Here is a 25,438-nt window from a genome sequence, read left to right as displayed (position 1 = left end):
TCCCACGAAGCAGAGAGCCTGTAGCCAGCAGGTCTCTCTGAAAATAAAAAACCTAACATAAAGTCTTTTAGAGAAATTCAGTAGAGCTCCCCTAGGGTGTGTCCAGTCTGTCCTGGGCACAGAATCTAACTGGAGTCTGGAGGAGGGGCATAGAGGGAGGAGCCAGTTCACACCCATTCAAAGTCTTATAGTGTGCCCATGTCTCCTGCGGATCCCGTCTATACCCCATGGTCCTTACGGAGTCCCCAGCATCCTCTAGGATGTATGAGAAATAATATGTCAATGCTTGCAAAGAAATTCTCTGAGTCTGAACAACAGATTAAATATTGGAGGCAGTCTGTGGAGGATGCACTGTTTACTGACCCTTCCATATCATCCACTCGGGTCCCATCCAGTTCCCAGAAAAGGTCTCTGGCCCAGATAATGCAAGGGGACACAGAGACAGATTCCGACTCTGACGTTGGCACTGGGGATTTGAGAGGGGTAGACCCCAAATTAGCCAAAAGCATACAATGTATGATAGTTGCTATAAAGGAAGTGTTGGAGTTTCCTGAAACAACACTGGTCCCAGAGGAAAAGGATTATTTTAAATTAAATAAAAAACAAGTGAAGGATACGTGTAGTGTACCCTTTCCCTGAGGAAGACAGGCACAATTAGGAGACTCCCCCAATGATAGACACCTCAGTTTCTCGGATGTCTAAGAAAATAGTTTTGCCTGCCCCTGGTTCAGCCTCTTTAAAAGATCCAGCTGACCGTAAATTAGAAACAACCCTGAAATCCATATATACGGCTAATGGAACGGTGCTCAGGCCCACCATTGCTTGTGAGTGGGTGGGTAACGCTGTGGAAAAATGGTCTGACAACTTGCTTGTTAACATAGACACAGTTGACAGGGATGAAATAGTCCTAACTCTCGGCCATATCAAAGATGCTGCAGGTTACTTAGTTGAAGATATGAAGGATATTGGGTTGCTGAGTTTAAGATCCTCCGCTATGGCAATTTCAGCCTGCAGGGCGCTGTGGATCCGCCAATGGAATGCTGATGCAGAATCAAAAAAGAATATTGAGGCGCTCCCTTACAAATGAGAAGCCTCTTTGGAGACAAGCTGGATGCCATGATTTCAACAACTACATCAGGCAAGTCAGCATTTTTGCCTTCCGCAGCTGCTCCACCTAGGAAAGGATATCATTCTCATACGATGCAGTCCTTTCGGCCCAACAAGTCCAAAAAGGCAAAGGGTACCCCCTTCTTCGCAGGAAGAGGGTGAGGAAGAGGTAAAAAAATCTACAACACCATCAGGCTCGCAGGAGCAGAAGTCAACAGCTACTTCTGCTAAAACCTCAGCATGACGCTAGGGCTCCCCTGCGGGAGTACGATCGGGTGGGGGTACGTCTACTGTTTTTCAGCCAGGTTTGGATTCACTTGGGTATTACAGATAGTATCCCAAGTGTACAAATTGGAATTTCAAGACCTTCACCATGCCGATTATTCAAATCAGCCTCACCAGCTTCTGTTCAGGACAGAACAAAGGTGCTGAACGCAATACAGAAATTATGTCAAGACAACGTAATTTCTGCTGCGGGGTACTCTGGGCTCCACAAGGATGGACAATGGGGTGTAGAGTAGGATCTTGATCCGAGGCACCAACAGGCTCAAAGCTTTGACTGTTCCCAGAAAGCACAGCACCGCCTCCTCTATAACCCCACCTCCCTGCACAGGAGCTTAGTTTTGTAGTTGGTGCTGCAGTAACGAAGGGGCTGCTCCAGGCAGCTCTAAAAGAGCTTTTTTTTAAAGAAAAAAGTGAAGACTTCAAGGGCAGCAGCGGTGGTAAATGTCAGAAGACATTCACTGCTGCAGCTCCAGCTCTCCCCAGCGGCGCTGTACACTCCCGAGCCCTGGTTGCCGGGTAACTACAGCAGGAGGCTCCGGTTTTCTTCACGTCAGGCACACACGACGGGGGCTCTCCGGGATCGCGTGGCCGCACTTCGGGAGGTGGTGAGTGGGTCCCACTTGCGAAACCCGGTCTTTATCGCGATCCGGCGTGGTCAGTGGGAGGCGGGCCGCGCACGCTGGCGGTGGATACTGTGGCAGTACAGGCGATTCCACTAGATCACCAGGGCATGAGTGCTGGTCAGGTTTTCTCTCTAAACCATTTTCAGTAGCCCACAGTACCCGGTGGTTTTGCCAGCAGGGGGATAAGGCTTAGACCTGAAGCCCCTCCCCCAGCCCCAGGGCACCATTTCCCGCAAATGTTCCCGCCCTGGAGCTGCATATCTGTCTCTCCCTCACTTCCTGTTAGTGTCTGGGCGCCATTATCTCTCAGCTTCACGGTTCCTGGGACTGGTTGGGCAAATCCTCCTGTGTAAAGCCGCCTGGTTGTAAGTGCTGTGACTTTACATGACACTTAAGTATTCTACCTGCCTTTTTAGACAGTGTTAGTTAAAGAGTGCATTTAGTCAGGGTTATCTAGTACAATTACCCTGTGCTATACATCCAGTTCTTACTGTGTAGTGTTATATCTATTGACTATATAGCTATATATATATATATATATATATATATATATTTCAATAAAAGAGCTGCGCAGTAGATACACTTTCCTTTTTCTCATATCCAATAAAAGATTTGAAAAGTCCCATGTCCCGTTTTCTTAATGATGTATGCTGCCGCTTCCTCCGTTTAGGAATTGTAACCACCAATTCCAATACACATGTAACGAAAGAGAAGTGGAGGGCGCAGGTATGAGTAAAAGATTCACAATTTCATTTATTTAGAAACAAATGCTCACATACATCTCAGCTTAAAATGTTGCGTTCCGTCCTTCACATAGCAGTCAAGCCACGGATCCGCTCTCTCACACAGCCGGTCTTCCGTCTCTTATCCTGGCGTGGCCTGTGGAGCTGGTGAGAGACGGTCACAACCTGATCCCAGTCCCGGTGAGAAAAATCAACTGCTGGCGTTTCTCGGATAAGAGACGGAAGACCGGCTGTGTGAGAGAGCGGATCCGTGGCTTGACTGCTATGTGAAGGACGGAACGCAACATTTTAAGCTGAGATGTATGTGAGCATTTGTTTCTAAATAAATGAAATTGTGAATCTTTTACTCATACCTGCGCCCTCCACTTCTCTTTCGATATATATATATATATATATATAAATAAAAGCTAGTCCAGTGCAGTATTATTGTTAGTAATAACCTCTGCATTGTACAAACTGTGACTATCTGTGTGTGCATTAGATAGCTGAGTGATGTCCATTTCGTGTGTTTTACTCAACTTGCTATCCCTATATTCTAAAACCTGAGGGGGCTTGGTGCGTCAGGTTTTATATTGATATAGGATTTTCACAAAGATATACTATAATACGTATTTTTCTCTGTGATTTAGTCACCATATCTCTCCTTTATCTCTGCTAGTGCTGACTACACTGCGCTGGGGTTTGGGTAAGAGGTATTGTGCTGCTGCCAATTGTACTGTGTTACCTGATACTGCAAGTTATATCATGTCTGCTTCTGAGGGTAACGGTTCTGGGGCTAAACACACTGCCGGTGTTGCTGAAGCCACAGATCCCTATGAGGGGAATATAGCAGCTGTGGGCTCTGGTTCTGGAGGCTCCTTGCCCCCCAGTGGGACTGTGGCAACGGAGGTACGTAATGACCCACTGTGGGACGCTTTTTCCACGCTTCTGCATACGCTAGTTCATAAACTAACACCCCCTATGGGACCCCCAATGCCGGTACAACCATATGTGGTCTCTGCAGCTAACCCGCCACGGGCGGACGATTTATATGCTCAATTGAAGAAGTTGAACCAGTCCCTGACTACAAAAAAGTCTGACCATCGCTCGCCTAAGTCCAAGGGGTCCCCTAAGCGAGCGCTTGTCTCCTCACAATCCACTGCTGTCACTGACACCTCGTCTGATGAAGACGGCACTTACACTGACCCCACAGGTTCTGACTGAGATACTGCTGATGGGGAGGGTAGTTCACATGTGGATGTTCCTGATCTTTTGGAGGCTATTAAGTTAATTCTACAGATTACGGATGATTCTGAGCCATCCGTCCCTCCTAAGAAACCAGATAGGTTCAAGCGTCAGAAGGTGGTTAAACAAGTTTTACCTCACTCTGATCACCTAGTGGATATACGTCAGGAACCCTGGGAAAACCCGGGTACGAAGTTTGTGCCTCAAAAGAAGATGCTGGCTCGCTATCCCCTCGCGCCAGAGCTGTATAAGAATTGGGAAACGCCGCCTCCAGTAGACTCACATGTGGCTAGGATGGTGGTTTCCTCAGCTCTGCCTGTCACTACCGTCACGTCTCTAAAAGAGCCTAGGGATAAACGTGTGGAGGGTTGTCTTAAAGCGATTGACACCCTCACGGGTGCTGCACAAAGGCCCACTATTGCAGCAACATGGGCTGCAGAGGCTATTGAAGCATGGGCCTTGGAGTTAGAAGCTGAAATCTCTTCTGACCATGCTAGACAATGCTTGTCATATATTGTCACAGCTTCTCGCTATATTAAAGAGGCGGCTTCTGATGCCGGTATCCTAGCAGCCAAGGCCTCTACTACGTCAGTCCTGGCTCGCAGGATATTGTGGCTGAGATCCTAGTCTGTGGATCTGGACTCTAGAAAAACCCTGGAGGTACTCCCTTTCAAGGGAGATATTCTGTTTGGGGAGGACTTAAATAAGATAGTAGCTGACTTGGCTACTGCCAAAACTGCCTGTCTGCCAAGTACCGCTCCTTCTGTGTCGAAGGCTAAAGGTACTTCCTTTCGCCCCTTTCGTCCTTCAGGTAAAGCAAAAGGTCAGGAGTACAACAAGCAGGCCCGCACTTCCAAACCTGGTAAGCCAAAGCCAAAAAGAGCCTGGGCGGCCCGTCAGCCAGCTTCCAAAGCCGATAAGCCTGCCGCATGACGGGGCGGGCCTCCCCCTGGGGGATCCCAGGGTGGGGTGCCGGCTTCTAGGGTATACCCAGGAATGCTTGAAAACCACTTCAGATGCCTGGGTACGGGAAGTCATCACTCGAGGTTACGCCATAGCCTTCAAAAACCGACCCCCTCATCGATTTTGCCAGACAGACGTCCCGTTGGACCAGACAAAGGCAAACACTCTGCATTCGGTGGTACAGACCCTCCTGGATACAGGAGTCGTAGTACAGGTGCCTCTTGCGCAGAGGGGCCGGGGGTACTATTCTCCGCTGTTTCTAGTCCTGAAACCAAATGGGTCCTCCCGGCCCATTCTCAACCTCAAGGCATTGAACAAGTTTGTGAAAGTTTCCAAGTTCCGTATGGAAACCCTTCGCTCTATAGTTCTGGCTTTGGAACCTGGGGACTACATGGTCTCCCTGGACATACAGGATGCTTACCTGCATACTCCTATAGCAGCGTCACATCAGCAATACCTGAGGTTTGCTATTGGCAACCTCCATTACCAGTTTCGGGCATTACCTTTTGGTTTAACAACGGCTCAGCGAGTCTTCACCAAAGTAATGGCGGTGATGACGGTGGTACTCCGCCGTCAAGGGGTCAGGATACTGCCGTATCTGGACGACTTGTTAATCCTGGCAAATTCCCCAGAACTTCTCCTACGTCATCTGGATATGACGGTCCGGTTTCTACAAGCCCACGGGTGGCTCATCAACTGGAAGAAATCCTCCCTGATCCCTGCTCAGAGCATGGTGCATCTGGGAGCGCTATTGGACACTCAATACCAGAGGTTGTTCTTGTGTCAGAAGAAAGTCCTGAAGCTTCAGGACAGGATTCGTTGCTTCCTTTCTCGTCCGCAAGTGTCGATACATTCGGTGATGCAGGTGCTGGGCCTCATGGTATCAGCATTCGACATGGTGGAGTATGCTCAATTCCATTCTCGCCTCCTCCAGAGGCTGATTCTAGCCAAGTGGGACGGCCTGCCTCACCGGATCAGGTCTCAAATGATCTCATTGACTCCGGAGGTCCGTCTGTCGTTGCTCTGGTGGCTCCAGGACCAACAATTGAGCAGGGGCCGTCCCTTCTGGATATCCAACTGGGTCCTGTTGACGACAGATGCCAGTCTAAGAGGTTGGGGCGCGGTGCTGGAGCAACACTCCCTTCAGGGTCGGTGGACCAAGGAGGAGTCCCTCCTCTCAATCAACATTCTGGAATTGCGGCGGTCTTCAATGCATTGGACCTAGCCCAGCATTTAATTCACAACCGTCCTGTTCAAGTGCAGTCGGACAACGCCACCACAGTGGCTTACATAAATCATCAAGGCGGCACTCAAAGCCGTCTGGCAATGAAGGAAGTCTCACGGATTCTACATTGGGTGGAACGCCATCTACCGGCCATATCGGCAATCTTCATTCCGGGAGTCCTGAATTGGGAAGCGGACTTTCTCAGTCGTCAGGACGTGCATGCCGGCAAGTGGGGCCTCCATCCAGAAGTGTTTCAACTCCTAGTGGAAAAGTGGGGTCTTCCAGACGTAGATCTGATGGCGTCTCGACACAATCACAAGGTTCCGGTCTTCGGAGCAAGGATAAGGGATCATCAAGCAGCATTCGTGGATGCGCTGGCGATGCCGTGGAGGTTTCGGCTGCCGTACGTGTTCCCTCCGGTGTCACTCCTGCCCAGGGTAATTCGGAAGTTCAAGCAAGAAAAAGGAATTCTGCTTCTCATAGCTCCAGCGTGGCCCAGACGGCACTGGTTCTCAGACCTGCAGGGCCTATCGTCAGAGCGTCCGATTCTACTTCCACAACGCCCAGACCTCCTCGTTCAGGGCCCCTGTGTCTACCAGGACCTAGCCCAGCTGTCTTTGATGGCGTGGCTCTTGAAGCTTCCATCTTGAGGGCTATGGGTTTTTCTGAGGAGGTCATTAAAACTATGTTGCGGGCCCGGAAACTGGCTTCTGCTCGGATTTACCATAGGGTCTGGCATTCCTACTTTGTTTGGTGCGCATCTAACAATTATGACGCTTCCAAGTTTAGTACAGCCAAACTTTTGGCTTTTCTGCAGCAGGGCCTGGATTTAGGCCTGCGTCTGGCCTCCCTCAAGGTTCATATTTCTGCCTTGTCGGTGTGGTTTCAGAGAAAAATTGCGACTCTACCTGATGTTCATACTTTCACTCAGGGTGTGTTGCGTATACAACCTCCCTATGTTCCGCCTGTGGCTCCTTGGGACTTGTCGGTGGTTTTGGAGGCGTTGCAGGAGCCTCCGTTTGAACCCCTTGGTTCAGCTGACCTTAAGTGGCTTTCCCTTAAGGTGGTGTTCTTCCTAGCTATTGCCTCTGCTAGAAGAGTGTCGGATTTGGGTGCCCTTTCCTTTTTTTTTTCAAAAATGTTTTATTTTCAATTTTCCTTGTATACATTTTCGTTACAATGCCAATAAAGCAGTAATTGGAATAATAAGTAAATAAACAATATAGTGGAAAATGACTGTAATACAAAATGTTCTATCCAAATTATAGAATCCATAAAGTATCAAAACGGTATATTATCAATCAGGAAGAAAGTAATCTTCCAAGGAGAGAGAATAAAGAGAGAGAAGAAAAGAAGAGGAGAAGAAGATATAGAAGAGTAGGACAAGAAGAAAGAAAGGATGTATGATGTAAAGAAAAGAGGAGAGGGAAGGGATCGCCTGTAGCCCTGCAACACCAAAAAAAAAAAAGGGAGGGGGGGAGGATGTTAACTCAATCGAATGGGGGGTTCAGATAGAAATATTGCAGTTTCATACCATAGAGTTGTACGAAAACAATTATGAATCTGAGTCTTTGTTGAAATGTTTAAAGTATCAATAAAGGATTCCCAGACCTCAAAAAATGTCTCAATGCGTTGTTCTTTATGTAATGAAGTCTCCATCCAATCCATTTTAAACACGTGAAAAAGTTTATCTTTAAACATTTGTAAGGAAGGAGGAGATGAATGTATCCATTGCTGTAAGATACATTTTTTTGCCACAGCTGATATAATTAACAATAGCTTGCGACAACCCGGAGATATTCTAGAAGTAGTTGTCAGTATGCCAAAAATGGCCCACTCAGGGGACAAAGGTAGAAAATTAACTAAATCTGAAATGGCGAATTGTTTTATTTAAAGCCAGAATTTTTTAATATGAGTACAATCCCACAAACAGTGAAAAAGAGTAGCCTCAGGTCGAGTGCACTTTGAACATGTCGAACCGGAAGACAACCCCATCAACTGACAGCGAGAAGGTGATAGGTATCCCCTGTAAAAAATTTTGAAGAACATTTCCTGGTACATAATGGCTGGGAGGGTACGATTGGAATATAAAAGCGCTTTTAGAATGGTTGCTTCACTAAGATCAGGAAAGTGTCTCTGCCATCTAGTAATGCCTGTGTCGTAGTGGCCTTCATAATACGGTGTTCGTAATATTTTATAAAACATAGAAATAGCTCCTCTAGCGTTGAATAAAGATTGAAAGGCAATATCCAATTGGTTCGTCCAGTCCACGGGAGAAAGATAAGAAGTCATTTTGGAGACATAATGTTGTGCTTGCATAAAGGCAAAATTATGAGTTTGTAAAAAAGAAATTTAGATTGGGCCTGAGAAAAAGTAAGAGTATGTTTTGTGGTTGCATCAGTAAGCTGATGAATTGTAGTAAGCCCCTGTTGGGCCCATAAAGTAAAGGGAGCAGAAGCCAAACCGTGTTGAAAGTTCACATTGCCAAGCCAAGGAAGAAACAAAGAGTATGAGGCGTTAAGACTCCATTTATTGCGGATCGTATGCCAAACTGACCATGCTGACATTAAGAGAGGGTTGTCTAATATTTCTGTTGGGATGTCAGATTTATGAAAATGTAAAAAACAGACCAAATCTATATTGGTAAGGAAGGACTGTTCCACTAAATAATTGGAATATAATTCAGAATGTGAAATCCAATCCTTAATATGTCTACATACAGCAGCATAATTATAGATTTCCATATTTGGAAAATTAATACCTCCTTCAGATTTAGTTCTTTGTAACAATCGGAGACTGAGGCGAGGTTTTGTTTTTTTCCAAATAAATTGTCGGAAAGCCGCATCAATTCGTTAAAGATCCATCTTAGTAAACACAAGTGGCAGAACCTGAATATGGTACAGCAGCTTCGGGAAGGTAATCATCTTTATAAGGTTGGCTCTTCCCAGGTAAGATAACCGTAAATGTTGCCAACCGTCTAACTCCTTAAGGACTGTATCAATAGTACTTTTTATATTAATGGTATATAAATCATAGATATTTCTAGGAAGGCGAATCCCTAAGTAAGAGATATAAGTATCTGCCCATTTCAGATTACCAACCTGTAACGTATTTTTACGAAAGGAAGCGCATAGGGCCATAATGGTAGATTTGGAGTGATTTATGGTAAACCCTGATATCGTACCAAAGTCTTCCAATTTAGAAAGAAGGGGCATTAAACATTCGTGTGGATTAGAAATAAAAAGAAGATCGTCAGCAAAGGCTGCTACCTTAATTTCTGTATTGCCATAGGACATTCCTCGGAAAAGGGGCCAGGATTGGAGAACTCTTAACAAAGGGTCTAATGCAAGATTGAAAAGTAAGGGGGATAAAGGGCATCCCTGTCGAGTTCCCCTGTACATTTGAATAGGATCACCTAAAAGACCATTGATTAACAATTTCGTCCTGGGGGAGCTATATAGATATTTAATTAAATTAATAAAGGAAGAGTCAAACCCTCATTGTTGTAATATAGCATATAAATGGGGCCATAAAACTCTATCGAATGCCTTTTCGGCATCCAAACTTAACAATATATTATTGGAATGATCCTGAATTGTTGAAGAATATAAAGCCGCTACCGCCAAGCGAACGTTGCAAATCATGTTCCTGCCATGAGTGAAACCAGATTGGTGGGATGTCAGGAGAGAAGGAAGGATTGTTTGCAAGCGAGTAGCCAGAATCTTAGAAAGAATTTTGTAATCCTGATTCAGGAGAGTAATGGGTCTATAGGAGGCTACTAAATCAGGATTTTTATTGGGTTTCAATAATAATAATATAGTATAAGAGTCATTAAATGTAGGATATGTAAGGTTTCCCTCCTGAATCTGTTTGAAAACATGAGTCAGGGAGGGGATGATATCATCCCTTAGTATCTTATAGTAGTTCCCATTAAATCCGTCAGGACCCGGTGACTTGTTAAGATGCAGGCTATCAATGGCAAACCCAATATCTTCCTCGGTTATATCACTAGAAAGGAATTCTTTCTGTTGAGCTGTTAGATATGGTAAATTGGCTTCTTTAAGAAAGGAGTCTGATAAAAGGGGGTCAACTGAAGACTCCTCGTAAAAAGAAGTAAAATATGAATGGAATATATTGTTAATGTCAGCAGGTTTAGCAGCCATTACATTAGAGTTTGGATCTAAGATTTTCATAATAAATTGTTTCTTCCATTGTCGGCTTGCCATGTAAGCTAAAACCTTACCCGATTTGCCCCCCAGCGGTAATAAGTGTTTTTAGAGAAATCTAATTTGGTTTGAGCCTCTTTCATAAGGAAAGACTCCAAAATTTGTTTTTGATGTGAAAAATTTGATTTATTATCCGCTGTTGAAAATCGCAAATAATGGCCGTAGGCTTCTTTCAGTCTGTTTTTTAACGAATGCAATGTCTCCCTGTGAGTCCGATTACGTTTAGCTATGTAAGAGATCACATGCCCTCTCATCACTGCCTTTGAGGCCTCCCAAAATAAAACAGGATCATTCCAGTGTTCTAAGTTATCGTCTACATATTCCCTCCATTTAGTTTTCAAATATAATTGAAAATCATCATTCTGGGAAAGGAAGGAAGGGAAGTGCCAAAAGCGTGAGGAATGCCAAGGGGTAGGCCTAGTTAAGTCGAAAAGTATAAGGGCATGATCCGATATAATGATAGGGTCTATTATGGTATTGCAGACTTGTTGGAATAACGTATCCGCTACCAAAATGTAATCTATTCTGGTAAACACATCATGGACCTTGGAATGAAACGTGAAATCCTTGCAAGAAGGGTTATGCAGTCCCCATTGATCAACCACATCATGGTTGGAACAGAGAAAATCAACCCCGTTCACACGGTTTGAAGAAATAGGGGAGGGAGAGGCTGAGTGATCTAATAGGGGATTATGTAAGCAATTAAAGTCCCCGCCAATTATCAGATTAGGGGTATCATACTTCATAAGAAGATTTGATAGTTTTTTATAAAAGGCCAAACTAGGTGTGTTAGGAGCATAGATATTTAAAATAGTAAATTTCTCACCATGAACTGAAAGATGTACCAACAAAAATCGCCCCTCCTTGTCAGCCACTACATTATCAATAGTATATTGAAGATGTTTACTAAGTAAAATCGCCACACCACATTTCTTTTTATCAAGGGAGGCTGAGACACATTCCTGAATCCATGTCGCTTTAAGGGTCGCATGGGGGCCACGCAACCAGTGCGTCTCCTGCAATAAAATAATATCAGGGGCTAATCGTTTGAGATGAGACAATACCCGTCGACGCTTGCATGCGGAATTCAATCCGGCTACGTTCCATGACAGAACTCGGATAGAAGTCGACGTCAGTTGGGGGACTAAATCAGAGGAGTCAGTATGGGTTGTCATCCAATTCCACACTTACCAATGGAGAATGTAGACAGTGTATCCTTGATTAGAGTGCCCGTCACATCCCAGCGAGTGAGACCGGCATTCCGAGTACCAATTAGGAATGGTAACTGCAAGGGGAGAATGGAGAGGGGCCACAGGCGATCCAGGAGAAAAGGAGAAAGAAGAAAAAAAGAACGAAAGAATAAAGAGCACCAAAAATAACACATAAACAAATTGCAACACATCACAAAAATAGTAAGCATGTAATTATTGTGATAATTCCAACAGTTTATCTATGAGAGGCCAACCCCTCCTTCACAAGAGAGGTAGGAAACTATTATTTTTTTAGGAAACTAGAATAAAGTGTAAATATCCAAGATGGTAAACCATCAACTCATCCATTTGGAGGTGGATTTTTAGAGGAACCTTGCAACGGAATCTTTAGGTGATCTCTAGCTTGGTCAGGAGTATCAAAGGTATGGGAGGACCCGCAGTTTAGCTGGATATAGAAGGGTGGGTGCCCTTTCCTGTAGTTCCCCATATCTGATTTTTCACCGTGACCGGTCGGTACTTCGGACTCGTCCCGGTCATTTACCGAAGGTGGTTTCCTCGTTCCACCTTAATCAGGAGATTGTGGTTCCGGCCTTTGTCTCTCCTGACTTGTCTTCCAAAGAGCTGTCTTTGGATGGGGTACGGGCTCTCCGTATCTATGTGAAGAGAGCTGCTTCTATTCGAAAATCTGATTCTCTGTTTGTTTTGTTTGGATTTCACAAACGTGGCTGGCCTGCTCACAAGCAGACCCTGGCCAGGTGGAATAGAATGGTGATTGCACATGCTTATGTGAAGGCTGGTCTGTCAGCTCCTGCTCACATTACGGCCCATTCTACTCGGTCTGTTGGACCTTCTTCGGCGGCCCAACGTGGTGCGACCCTTGACCAATTGTGCAAGGCGGCTACGTGGTCCTCCGTAAACACGTTCATAAGGTTTTATGCCTTCGGAACTGCCGCTTCCCAGGATGCTTCCTTTGGACGCCGGGTTCTTGTGCCCGCTACAGTGTGTCCCCTCCCATAAGGAACTGCTTTAGGACATCCCCATTGTCCATCCTTGTGGAGCCCAGTGTACCCGCAGCAGAAAACGAGTTTTATGGTAAGAACTTACCGTTGTTTAAACTCTTTCTGCGAGGTACACTGGGCTCCACAAGGCGCCCACCCTGACGCACTTAGCTTCTTTGGGTTGGTATGGCATTAGCCGCTGACACTTCTCCTGTCGTGAGTGTGTGGTGTATGTGGCTACTAACCGTTGTCGTCTCTTTTCCTGCTACTGCATTGGGCTGGTTAACTAAAAACTGAGCTACTGTGCAGGGAGGCGGGGTTATAGAGGAGGCGGCGCTGTGCATTCTGGGAATAGCCAAAGCTTTGAGCCTGTTGGTGCCTCGGATCAAGATCCTACTCTACACCCCATTGTCCATCCTTGTGGAGCCCAGTGTACCTCTCAGAAAGAGTTTTAACAATGGTAAGTTCTTACCATAAAACTCGTTTTCCTTAGATCCTATGTCACAACAGGAAAAAGGGTTTTATTCAAGCCTGTTTGTAGTGCCGAAACCGGATGGCTCGGTCAGACCGATTTTAAACCTAAAGACTCTGAACCTCTATTTGAAAAGGTTAAAATTGAAGATGGAATCCCTGAGAGCGGTGATCTCCAGCTTGGAGGAAAAGGAATTTCTGGTGTCAATGGACATCAAAGATGCTTATTTACATGTTCCTGTTAGGTGCAGCGGCTCTCGCCAGTGCCTGACCGTTGCTAAGCAACGGTCCCGGCGCATCACATCCGCCGCTTCTCCTCCTGTTCCCCGTACGGCGCCTGGCAACGCCAAGACGCTGTGCGCAACTGAGCCGCCGGGTCCTTGGCAACGTGGACGGCACAGGCGGACCGCGTTACCCGTTGCCATATAAGTAAATCAGCACCTGTCAGCGTGTGGTCGTGCAGCAGGGCAGCTGCACGACATTTTCAAATTAGGTTCTCTGCAGTCATTGGTACAGAGACCTGTTATATTCTCCCTCAGTGCCTTACACAGACGCCGGTGATAGCTTCTTGTGAGCTGTTCCTGCTCTGGAGAATTCCCTGTCCGGTGTTCTGTGGTCCGGTCTACCTTGTTCTTGTGGTACTGAGTCCTGGTGTTCGGAAGCAAATCATTGGAGTCCTTCCTGCCTTCCTGTTGGTAGAAACCTGTGCCTGAGATCTCGAGGTTCCTGTTCACCTACGATTGTTTCCCCGGTGTTGTGAGTAGCGGCCTTGGCCGTAGAATTTCTGCTATACATGTTGCTATACCTTTGTTGCCTTTTTCCATTGGCGGCCGTGCCGCACATACGTTTAGTTTTTAGTTCTGTAGTAGCCCCTAGCTCTGTGTTTTGTTTAGTTAGAGGTACCCTTGTTCTCATCCCGTCTCAGTTTACGCCTTGTCTCATATTAAGACCCAGGGCCGGCTCTACCATTAGGCAGCTTTAGGCGGCTGCCTAGGGGCGCTAGCCACTGGAGGGCACCACTGAATTCATCTAGTGAAAAACTAAATGAAGCATGTCTCTGTATGCAGGTTAGTAATGAACTTACAGATAGGGAGTATGAAACACAATAAGGAGCATAGAAATATATGTATTTCTGTGTGTATATATGTATGTATACACATACAATTAAAGGGATGTAGGTGGCATCCCGGCGGACGGGATGTTGCATTCAGAAACCCGGCAGCCAGCATCCTGAATGTTAGTATGACGGTTAGGGTTAGGCTGGGGGTAGGGAGGGCTAGGGTAAGGTTAATTAATTTCATTCAAATTTTGGAATTATGGTGGTCCGGATGCTGCGGGATATTCTGGCCAGTGCATCCTGTACCCAACCCCAACTGAATCCCCCCCCCAGATCCCATATACAGTATTATAGAGTAGATAAGGAATAGATTGCACTGAAGGACTTTTAAAGTGAAAGTACAGTATATTGTGAAAAAAGTCACAAAAACTTTAAATGTCCTTGAGAGTTGTCCCATTTCTCTGTATATGTATAATGATGCAATTCACCCCAGCCCAACTAGTGGGCACCTGCATCTCCTGTCTGTGAAGTTGTGGTGGTGGTGGTGGTGGTGGGGGATTTGCAGGTTAGGGGGCGCTAGGCTAAAGATTTGCCTAGGGTGCCGCAAGACCTTGCACCGGCCCTGTTAAGACTGGGGGGCATCGGAGTTGGGCAGACTTAATCCGCCCTTCAAACGCGGCTGCCGTGGGCCCAAGAACACATAGGGGTATATGCAATTGCGGTCGAATTCCCGAAAATGTCGAAAAATGGGACATTTTCGCAAAAAAAACGGCCATTCCAAATTCGACTTTTTGAAATTCGACATTTGTCAAATTCGACATTTCTGCAATGGTACAAATGCGGCATTTCGACAAAAGTATATTCAATTGAAGATTGTAAATTCGACAACAGTGCTTTTAGACAGTAAATTCGTCATTTTCAATCCGCCACACTTTGCTGGCGGAATCTAATAACATTTTTTAAAAACATGTTTTTTTTGTGATTTTTTTGGGTAATAGCATATCTATTTATATTATAAGGGATTAGGTACTTGGTTTGTCTATTTAGGAGGCACAAGTATTATTTATATATTTTTAAAAATATATATATATATATATATATTTTTTTTACATGGAATGGTGTAAAAATCGTGGCACTCTCCTGATTGGCTTTGACAGCGCGGCTGACCGCGGGTAACCCCACCGCTGACCGCAAAGTTCCCACCATTGAAACTAATGGAGGGAGCTGTGCGATGCGCGTCTGACAGCTCCGACGCGCATACAGCCAATCAGGAGAGTGCCACTAAGTGGCGCTACCTGATTGGCTGAAGAGACTCTCTGTGACAGGAGTCACGGGGGGTCTCTGCATTCGGGGAAAGGGGTCCCATGTGTAAACATGGGACCCCTTTCAGTCCGTGTGGAGCGGGTATGCGTTTTTTTGTTTTGCCAAGTACGTGGATTACAAATATCACAGGACACTGGATTTAGGTGAGTATAATTTTATTTTCAGGTACCCCGGACGTCGACAGACGGAGATGTGGCCAGAGTCGGCGTGTCAACATAGGTAAGTATGTATGTGTCGGCATGTGTGAAATAAAGTTGTATTTTCACAGTGTCTGTGTCCTGTTTTTATTTGGGTATTTCTCTGACGTCCTAAGTGGATGCTGGGACTCCGTAAGGACCATGGGGATTAGCGGCTCCGCAGGAGACTGGGCACAACTAAAGAAAACTTTAGGACTACCTGGTGTGCACTGGCTCCTCCCACTAAGACCCTCCTCCAGACCTCAGTTAGATTCTTGTGCCCGGCTGAGCTGGATGCACACTAGGGGCTCTCCTGAGCTCCTAGAAAGAAAGTATATTTAGTTTTTTTATTTTACAGTGAGATCTGCTGGCAACAGACTCACTGCAGCGAGGGACTAAGGGGAGAAAAAGCGAACCTACCTAACAGGTGGTAGTTTGGGCTTCTTAGGCTACTGGACACCATTAGCTCCAGAGGGATCGACCGCAGGACCCGACCTTGGTGTTCGTTCCCGGAGCCGCGCCGCCGTCCCCCTTACAGAGCCAGAAGCATGAAGAGTCCGGAAAATCGGCGGCAGAAGACTTCGGTCTTCACCAAGGTAGCGCACAGCACTGCAGCTGTGCGCCATTGCTCCTCATGTACACCTCACACTTCGGTCACTGATGGGTGCAGGGCGCTGGGGGGGGGGGGGGGCGCCCTGAGGGCAATATATGACACCTTGGCTGGCAAATCATCACAATATATAGTCCCAGGGCTATATATGTGATAAATTACCCCTGCCAGAATCCTTAAAAAAGCGGGAGAAAAGTCAGCCGAAAAAGGGGCGGGGCTTCTCAGCACACTGGCGCCATTTTTTCTTCACAGTGCAGCTGGAAGACAGCTCCCCAGGCTCTCCCCTGTAGTTTTCAGGCTCAAAGGGTTAAAAATAGAGGGGGGGCACTAAATTTAGGCGCAATATATGTATACAAGCAGCTATTGGGGGAAAAATCACTCAGTTATAGTGTTAATCCCTGCATTATATAGCGCTCTGGTGTGTGCTGGCATACTCTCTCTCTGTCTCCCCAAAGGACTTTGTGGGGTCCTGTCCTCAGTCAGAGCATTCCCTGTGTGTGTGCGGTGTGTCGGTACGGCTGTGTCGACATGTTGGATGAGGAAGGTTACGCGGAGGCGGAGCAGAGGCCGATAAATGGGATGTCGCCCCCTGTGGGGCCGACACCAGAGTGGATGGATAGGTGGAAGGTATTAACCGACAATGTCAACTCCTTACATAAAAGGCTGGATGACGTAACAGCTGTGGGACAGCCGGCTTCTCAGCCCGCGCCTGCCCAGGCGTCTCAAAGGCCATCAGGGGCTCAAAAAACGCCCGTTACCTCAGATGGCAGACACAGATGTCGACACGGAGTCTGACTCCAGTGTCGACGAGGTTGAGACATATACACAATCCACTAGGAACATCCGTTACATGATCTCGGCAATGAAAAATGTGTTACGCATTTCTGACATGAACCCAAGTACCACATAAAAGGGGTTTTATTTTTGGGGAGAAAAAGCAGCCAGTGTTTTGTTCCCCCATCAGATGAATGAATGAAGTGTGTAAAGAATTCCCCCGATAAGAAACTGGTAATTTCTAAAAAGTTACTGATGGCATACCCTTTCCCGCTAGAGGATAGGTCACGTTGGGAGATATCCCTTAGGGTGGATAAGGCGCTCACACGTTTGTCAAAAAAGGTTGCACTGCCGTCTTAGGATACGGCCACCTTGAAGGAGCCTGCTGATAAAAAGCAGGAGGCTATCCTGAAGTCTGTATATACACACTCAGGTTATATACTGAGACCTGCAATTGCCTCAGCATAAATAGTGCTGCTGCAGCGTGGTCTGATACCCTGTCAGATAATACTCTAAGACAGGGAGAATATTTTGCTAACATAGAGCATATTAAAGACGTCGTCTTATATATAAAGGATGCACAGAGGGATATTTGCCGGCTGGCATCCAGAATTAATGCAATGTCCATTCTGCCAGGAGGGTATTAGAAACCCGGCAGTGGACAGGTGATGCTGCCTGTAAAAGGCACATGGAGATTCTGCCTTATAAGGGTGAGGAATTGTTTGGGGATGGTCTCTGGGACCTCGTATCCACAGCAAAAGCTGGGAAGAAAATTTTTTACCTCAGGTTTCTTCACAGCCTAAGAAAGCACCGTATTTTCAGGTACAGTCCTTTCGGCTTCAGAAAAGCAAGCGGGTCAAAGGCGCTTCCTTTCTGCACAGAGACAAGGGAAGAAGGAAAAAGCTGCACCAGCAGCCAGTTCCCAGGATCAAAAATCTTCCCCCGCTTCCTCTGAGTCCACCGCATGACGCTGGGGCTCCACAGGTGGAGACAGGTGCGGTAGGGGCGCGTCTCGGGAACTTCAGGGACCAGTGGGCTTGCCCACAGGTGGATCCCTAGGTTCTGCAAATAGTATCACAGGGATACAGGCTGGAGTTCGAGGCGACCCCCCTCGCCGTTACCTCACATCAGCCTTGCCTGCTGCCCTCGGAGAAAGGTAGTACTGGCGGCAATTCACAAGCTGTACTTCCAGCAGGTGAAATCAAGGTACCCCTCCTTCAACAAGGCCGGGGTTACTATTCCAAAATGTTGTGGTACCGAAACCAGACGGTTCGGTAAGACCCATTCTAAAATTGAAAGCCTTGAACACTTATATACGAAGGTTCAAGTTCAAAATGGAATCGCTCAGGGCGATTATTGCAAGCCTGGAGAATTTCATGGTATCACTGGACATCAAGGATACTTACCTGCATGTCCCTATTTACCCTCTTCACCAGGAGTACCTCAAAATTGTGGTACAGGATTGTCATTACCAATTCCAGACGTTGCCGTTGGTCTGTCCCCGGCACCGAGGTATTTACCAAGGTAATGGCCGAAATAATTATCCCGTACTTGGACGATCTCCTTATAAAGGCGAGGTCCAGGGAGCAGTTGTTCGTCGGAGTAGCACTATCTCGGGAAGTGCTACAACAGCACGGCTGGATTCTGAATATTCCAAAGTCGCAGCTGGTTCCTACGACGCGTCTACTGTTCCTGGGTATGGTTCTGGACACAGAACAGGAAAAAAGGGTTTCTCCCGGAGGAGAAGTCCAAGGAGTTGTCGTCTCTAGACAGAGACCTCCTAATACGTATACAGGTGTCGGTGCATCAATGCACGCGAGCCCTGGGAAAGATGGTAGCTTCTTACGAAGAAATTCCATTCGCAAGGTCCCATGCAAGGATTTTCCAGTGGGATCTGTTGGACAAGTGGTCCGGGTCGCATCTTCAGATGCATCGGCGGATAACCCTGTCTCCAAGGGCCAGGGTGTCGCTGTTGTGGTGGCTGCAGAGTGCTCATCTCCTAGGGGGCAGCAGATTCGGCATACAGGACTGGGTCCTGGTGACCACGGATGCCAGCCTTCGAGGCTGGGGGGCAGTCACACAGGGAAGAAACTTCCAAGGCTATGGAAAAGTCAGGAGACTTCCCTACACATAAATATTCTGGAACTAAGGGTCATTAATAATGCCCTAAGTCAGGCTAGACCCCTGCTTCAACACCGGCCGGTGCTGATCCAGTCAGACAACATCACGGCGGTCGCTCATGTAAACCGACAGGGCGGCACAAGAAGCAGGATGGCGATGGCAGAAGCCACAAGGATTCTTCGATGGGCGGAAAATCATGTGTTAACACTGTCAGCAGTGTTCATTCCCGGAGTGGACAACTGAGAAGCAGACTTTCTCAGAAGACACGACCTCCACCCGGGTGAGTGGGGACTTCATCCAGAAGTCTTCCAAATGATTGTACACCGTTAGGAAAGGCCACAGGTGGACATGATGGCGTCCCGCCTCAACTAAAAGTTACAAAGATATTGCGCCAGGTCAAGGACCCTCAGGCGATAGCTGTGGACGCTCTGGTAACACCGTGGGTGCACCAGTCGGTGTATGTGTTCCCTTCTCTGCCTCTCTTACCCAGGGTAATGAGAATAATAAGAAGGAGAGGAGTAAGAACTATACTCATTGTTCCGGGTTGGCCAAGAAGAGCTTGGTAACCAGAACTCCAAGAAATGATCTCAGAGGACCCATGGCCTCTGCCGCTCAGACAGGACCTGCTGCAGCAGGGGGCCTGTCTGTTCCAAGACATACCGCGGCTGCGTTTGACGGCATGGCGGTTGAACGCCGGATCCTGAAGGAAAAGGGAATTCCGGAGGAAGTTATCCCTACGCTATTTAAAGCTAGGAAAGAAGTGAACGCAAACCATTATCACCGCATATGGCGGAAATATGTTGCGTACTGTGAGGCCAGGAAGGCCCCAAAGGAGAAATTTCAGCTAGGTCGATTTCTGCACTTCCTACAGTCAGAGGTGACTATGGGCCTAAAATTGGGTTCCATTAAGGTCCAGATTTCGGCTCTATCGATTTTCTTCCAAAATTGAACTGGCTTCACTGCCTGAAGTTCAGACTTTTGTTAAGGGAGTGCTGCATAGTCAGCCCCCGTTTGTGCCTCCAGTGGCACCGTGGGATCTCAACGTGGTGTTGGATTTCCTGAAGTTGCATTGGGTTGAGCCACTTAAATCCGTGGAGCTATAATACCTCACGTGGAAAGTGGTCATTCTGTGGGCCTTGGCGTCGGCCAGGCGTGTATCAGAATTGGCGGCTTTGTCATACAAAAGCCCTTATCTGTATTTTATATGGATAAGGCGGAATTGAGGACTCGTTCCCAATTCCTTCCTAAGGTGGTATCAGTTTTTCATGTGAACCAACCTATTGTGGTGCCTGCGGCTACTTGGGACTTGGAGGATTCCAAGTTACTGGACGTAGTCAGGGCCCTGAAAAGTATATGTTTCCAGGACAGCTGGAGTCAGGAAAACTGACTCGCTATTTCTCCTGTATGCACCCAACAAGCTGGGTGCTCCTGCTTCTAAGCAGACGATTGCTCGCTGGATCTGTAGCACGATTCAACTTGCACATTCTGCGGCTGGACTGCCGCACCCTAAATCTGTAAAAGCCCATTCCACGAGGAAAGTGGGCTCTTCTTGGGCGGCTGCCCGAGGGGTCTCGGCTTTACAACTTTGCCGAGCTGTTACTTGGTCGGGTTAAAACATTTTTGTAAGAGTCTACAAGTTTGATACCCTGGCTGAGGAGGACCTAGAGTTTGCTCATTCGGTGCTGCAGAGTCATCCGCACTCTCCTGCCCGTTTGGGAGCTTTGGTATAATCCCCATGGTCCTTACGGAGTCCCAGCATCCACTTAGGACGTCAGAGAAAATAAGATTTTACTCACCGGTAAATCTATTTCTCGTAGTCCGTAGTGGATGCTGGGCGCCCATCCCAAGTGCGGATTGTCTGCAATACTTGTTTATAGTTATTGCCTAACTAAAGGGTTATTGTTGAGCCATCTGTTGAGAGGCTCAGTTATATTTCATACTGTTAACTGGGTACAGTATCACGAGTTATACGGTGTGATTGGTGTGGCTGGTATGAGTCTTACCCGGGATTCAAAATCCTTCCTTATTGTGTCAGCTCTTCCGGGCACAGTATCCTAACTGAGGTCTGGAGGAGGGTCTTAGTGGGAGGAGCCAGTGCACACCAGGTAGTCCTAAAGTTTTCTTTAGTTGTGCCCAGTCTCCTGCGGAGCCGCTAATCCCCATGGTCCTTACGGAGTCCCAGCATCCACTACGGACTACGAGAAATAGATTTACCGGTGAGTAAAATCTTTTTTTTTTTTTGCAGTAGAACTACAGGTACCAGCAGGCCCGTTTCCCTCCCGCATGCTGGTACTTGTGGTTCTCCAAGTACCGGCTTGCGGGGGAGGCTTGCTGGGACTTGTAGTTCTTCTGCAAAAACCGATATTCTTACATTTTACTCAAGGCTATCAGCCCCCCATCCGCAGCCCTTGGATGGGGGGGGACAGCCTCGGGCTTCACCCCTGGCCCTTGGGTGGCTGGGGGGACCCCTTGATTGAAGGGGTCCCTACTCCAGGGTACCCCGGCCAGGGGTGACTAGTTGGATATTTAATGCCACGGCCGCAGGGCGCTGTATAAAAGTGACCCCCGGCTGTGGCATTATCTGTCCAGCTAGTGGGGCCCGGTGCTGGTACAAAAAATACGGGGGACCCCTACTCTTTTTGTCCCCCCGTATTTTTTGCACCAGGACCAGGCGCAGAGCCCGGTGCTGGTTGTGCTTAGGAGGGGGGACCCCATGCAATTTTTTTTCGGGTTTTTTACCGTTTTTTTAACATTTTTAAAAATCTAATCAAAATCCGTCAAATCGCCGTTTTTCGACAGCGGGACTGTCGAATCCGTTTTTTATTGAATATGTCGAATTCCGGCACCCACCTGCCGGAATTCGACGGTCGAATTGTGTCGAATTAAAAAACGGGCGAAAAATTGCCGCAATTCGCCCGGAATTGCATATACCCCATAGTCTCGCAGGCGTAGACTGACCACGCGGGTGGAACAACGGAGTTTGGGTCCTAGGGGTTACTGCTATACTTCGTCCTTATTTCAGCATCACGTTCCTGTGCTCGGGACTTACCCACTCAGTATCTTACGTTCGGAGCACAAAGAACGTAACAGTTCCCATCTACCCTCTGCATCAGGCATACCTGAGGTTTGCGGTGCAGGACTGCCACTACCAGTTCCAAACATTGCCTTTCGGGCTCTCCACGGCTCCGAGAATATTCACCAAGGTGATGGCGGAGATGATGGTTCTCCTTCGCAAGAAAGGAGTCAACATAATTCTTTACCTGGACGATCTCATAAATGCGATATCCAGGGAGAAACTAGTGCAGAACATGGCACTTTCCCTGACAGTGCTTCAACAGCAAGGTTGGATCATAAACCTTCCAAAATCACAATTGGAACCCACAATGAGGTTATAATTTCTGGGAATGATATTGGACACGGAAGCTCAAAAAGTATTCCTATTGGTGGAAAAGGCTCTGGAGATCCAGAGAATGGTCAAACAAGTTTCGAAACCAACACGCGTATCGATTCATCAGTGCGTAAGCCTGCTGGGTAAGATGGTAGCGGCCTACGAGGCTCTACAATTTGGCCGATTCCACGCCAGGGTCTTCCAATGGGACCTACTGGACAAGTGGTCAGGATCGCACCTACACATGCACCAGAGGATAATCCTGTCAACAAAAGCCAGAATTTCACTCTTGTGGTGGCTTCAGAGTTCTCACCTCCTGGAGGGAGGGACGCAGGTTCGGGATTCAGAATTGGATCCGGGTCACCACAGATGCAAGCCTCTGATGTTCGGGAGCAGTCACGCAAGGGGAAAGCTTCCAAGGAAGATGGTCAAGTCAAGAAGTACTCCTTCACATAAACATTCTGGAATTGAGAGCTGTGTACAATAGCCTTCATCAAGCAGCACACCTTCTTCAAGGTCGTCCCATACAGATCCAGTCAGACAATGTAACAACAGTAGCAGTCACACAGGGAAAAAGCTTCCGAGGAAAATGGTCAAGTCAGGAAACCTGTCTTCACATAAACGTTCTGGAATTGAGAGCTATTTACAACGGCCTTCTACAAGCGGTACATCTTCAAGATCAACCCGTGCAGATCCAGTCGGACAATGTTACAGCAGTCGCGTACATAAACCGTCAGGGTGGAACAAAAAGCAGAGCGGCAATGGCAGAGGTGACAAAAATTCTCCTCTGGGCAGAAAGACATGCAAAAGCTCTGTCGGCAATTTTTCATTCTGGGAGTGGACAACTAGGAAGCAGACTTCCTCAGCAAACACGATCTCCATCCAGGAGAATGGGGCCTCCACCCAGAGGTCTTTGCGGAGGTAGAAAGTCGTTGGGGCGTTCCTCAAGTAGATATGATGGCATCACGTTGTCAAAGTCGAAAAATATTGCTGTACACACATCACATACAAACTACACACAGATGGCCTCCACGCGTGTACTTGTTCTGCCGTGCGTGCACATATTCGCAATTTGCTTATGGTCGCTCCCGCGGTCCTGCGCATTAGCGCGTGGTATGGGTATTTACGGTAGAGTTTGTGAACGCATGGAAAGCTATCAAAACACATTACATATTTAATCCAAACAGTGCACAATGTACACATAGTCTCCCTGCACCACATCAGAAAGTAACAGCAGTTTAAATGGTAACAGAACAAAGGGATTCACCTTTACAGAATAGGAGGGGACAGAACAAGGTTATAAGGTGGTGTTTGGTATCCAGCTGTAGGGTATTTTAAGGGTAACATTCCGGTGTTGGTTTGAGGAAGATCGCATGTTCCTGCGGATAGTTATGTGCAGGAGCAGAATATAGATATAAAATGTATTTACTGCACATTATGTATGCGGCGGGAATCCAGAGGAGACCACCCACAAGAGCAGTTGGATCAGACATCGCCCACCTATTCAAACCGACCTATGACCTCTTCTGTACTGTAAATGACCATCCCTGTGTCCAATGGACAAAGAGATTACAGTATCCATTGTGTTAAGTTTTGGATGAATTGTATAAAGAGAGCCTGCTGCAGGCCTGGTCAGACACAAGACTCACAAAGTTATCTATTAGATGACCGAGGACCGGACCGGGTAGCGCGGCGAATCCAATCACGTATGTACCATTGAATGTAGCCATTTACTCTGTTATATTGTATTGTATTGTATTGTTTGTATTGTAACCCCCTTTCAGCAATAATACGCTGTGGTTTCGGAACCCAGCGGTTTAATTACAATCTGGTGTCGTGTCTTCATTGCCCTGCTAAGGTTTAAAGTGTATTATCATTGCATTGCATAGCTGTTAAGGGTTTGCGGTGTATCTCTGGGTGTGTACGCGCTGTGAGTACTTTGTACCGTCAGCGCGGCGTTTGTACGCAAAGTCCGTACACAGTACGGGACTTTGTACGCTAATAGCGTACAAAGTACGTAGAGTGTGTATTAAGTATAGCGGCCGCAGCGGCTCCATGGTAAAGTGTATTTAAGGTGTGTTTAAGGTATAGCTTTCATTCCTGTAAGATAAATCAGCATTATCAATTGGGGGCTCCGTACGGTTTTCCACATACTTACTACCTAACAGGTCACAGCAGACTTAATCTATCAGCAAAGGGTGGACAGAAAGTATCCTACGTATCCTTTTCTTGGTCGATGGATGCACTGAAAACCCTACTTGATTGCTGATTAGATGGCATCTGCTCTGTATGGTTTGTAGAGATGCTGGTAGAACTCGTAAGGTAAACAGGAAAAAAGCTATTTAAAATCTGTGATTTTTTTTGGCGCCAAAAGCGTACACGGCACCCAGACTCTTTGTATATCCTCACATTGTTGCCATAACATTCAGATTGCTAGATTCATCTAGACCTGTGTGAAACCGGAGATATTTGTTGCTATATAGTTAAAAATAAAATAAGTATTTAAGGAAGTAAGAGTAAAATCACAAAACGCAGTTCTGGCCCAGTAGTAAGAGGGTTAAAACGGAACAAGTGTGGGTTGTGTTTAGTGCGCAATAGTAGTTTTATTGCTCACATTTATAGTATTGTATGATTTGTGCTGTTGCGGACGTACAGTTTTGTACACGTGTCTTGGACAAAGTACGGAACTGCACACGCGGCGTAAGAGACACGCACGGTCGCGTGTTTACGCAAATTGCTAAGAGTACGAGCGCTAAGTACAAATTACACAATAGTTCGTTTAGTTTAAAGGTGGGACAGTAGCCACGCTACAATAGCACAAAACTACCCGGTTTCTAAAAAAATGTTAGTATAAAAAACAAAATTTAGTATAAATAATTTTTTTTTTAATTACCTCTGGGGGTAAAGCTGCCA

This window comes from Pseudophryne corroboree, chromosome 6 (genome assembly GCF_028390025.1).
Source record: "Pseudophryne corroboree isolate aPseCor3 chromosome 6, aPseCor3.hap2, whole genome shotgun sequence".
Taxonomy (NCBI): domain Eukaryota; kingdom Metazoa; phylum Chordata; class Amphibia; order Anura; family Myobatrachidae; genus Pseudophryne; species Pseudophryne corroboree.
This window is presented reverse-complemented; position numbering follows the sequence as displayed.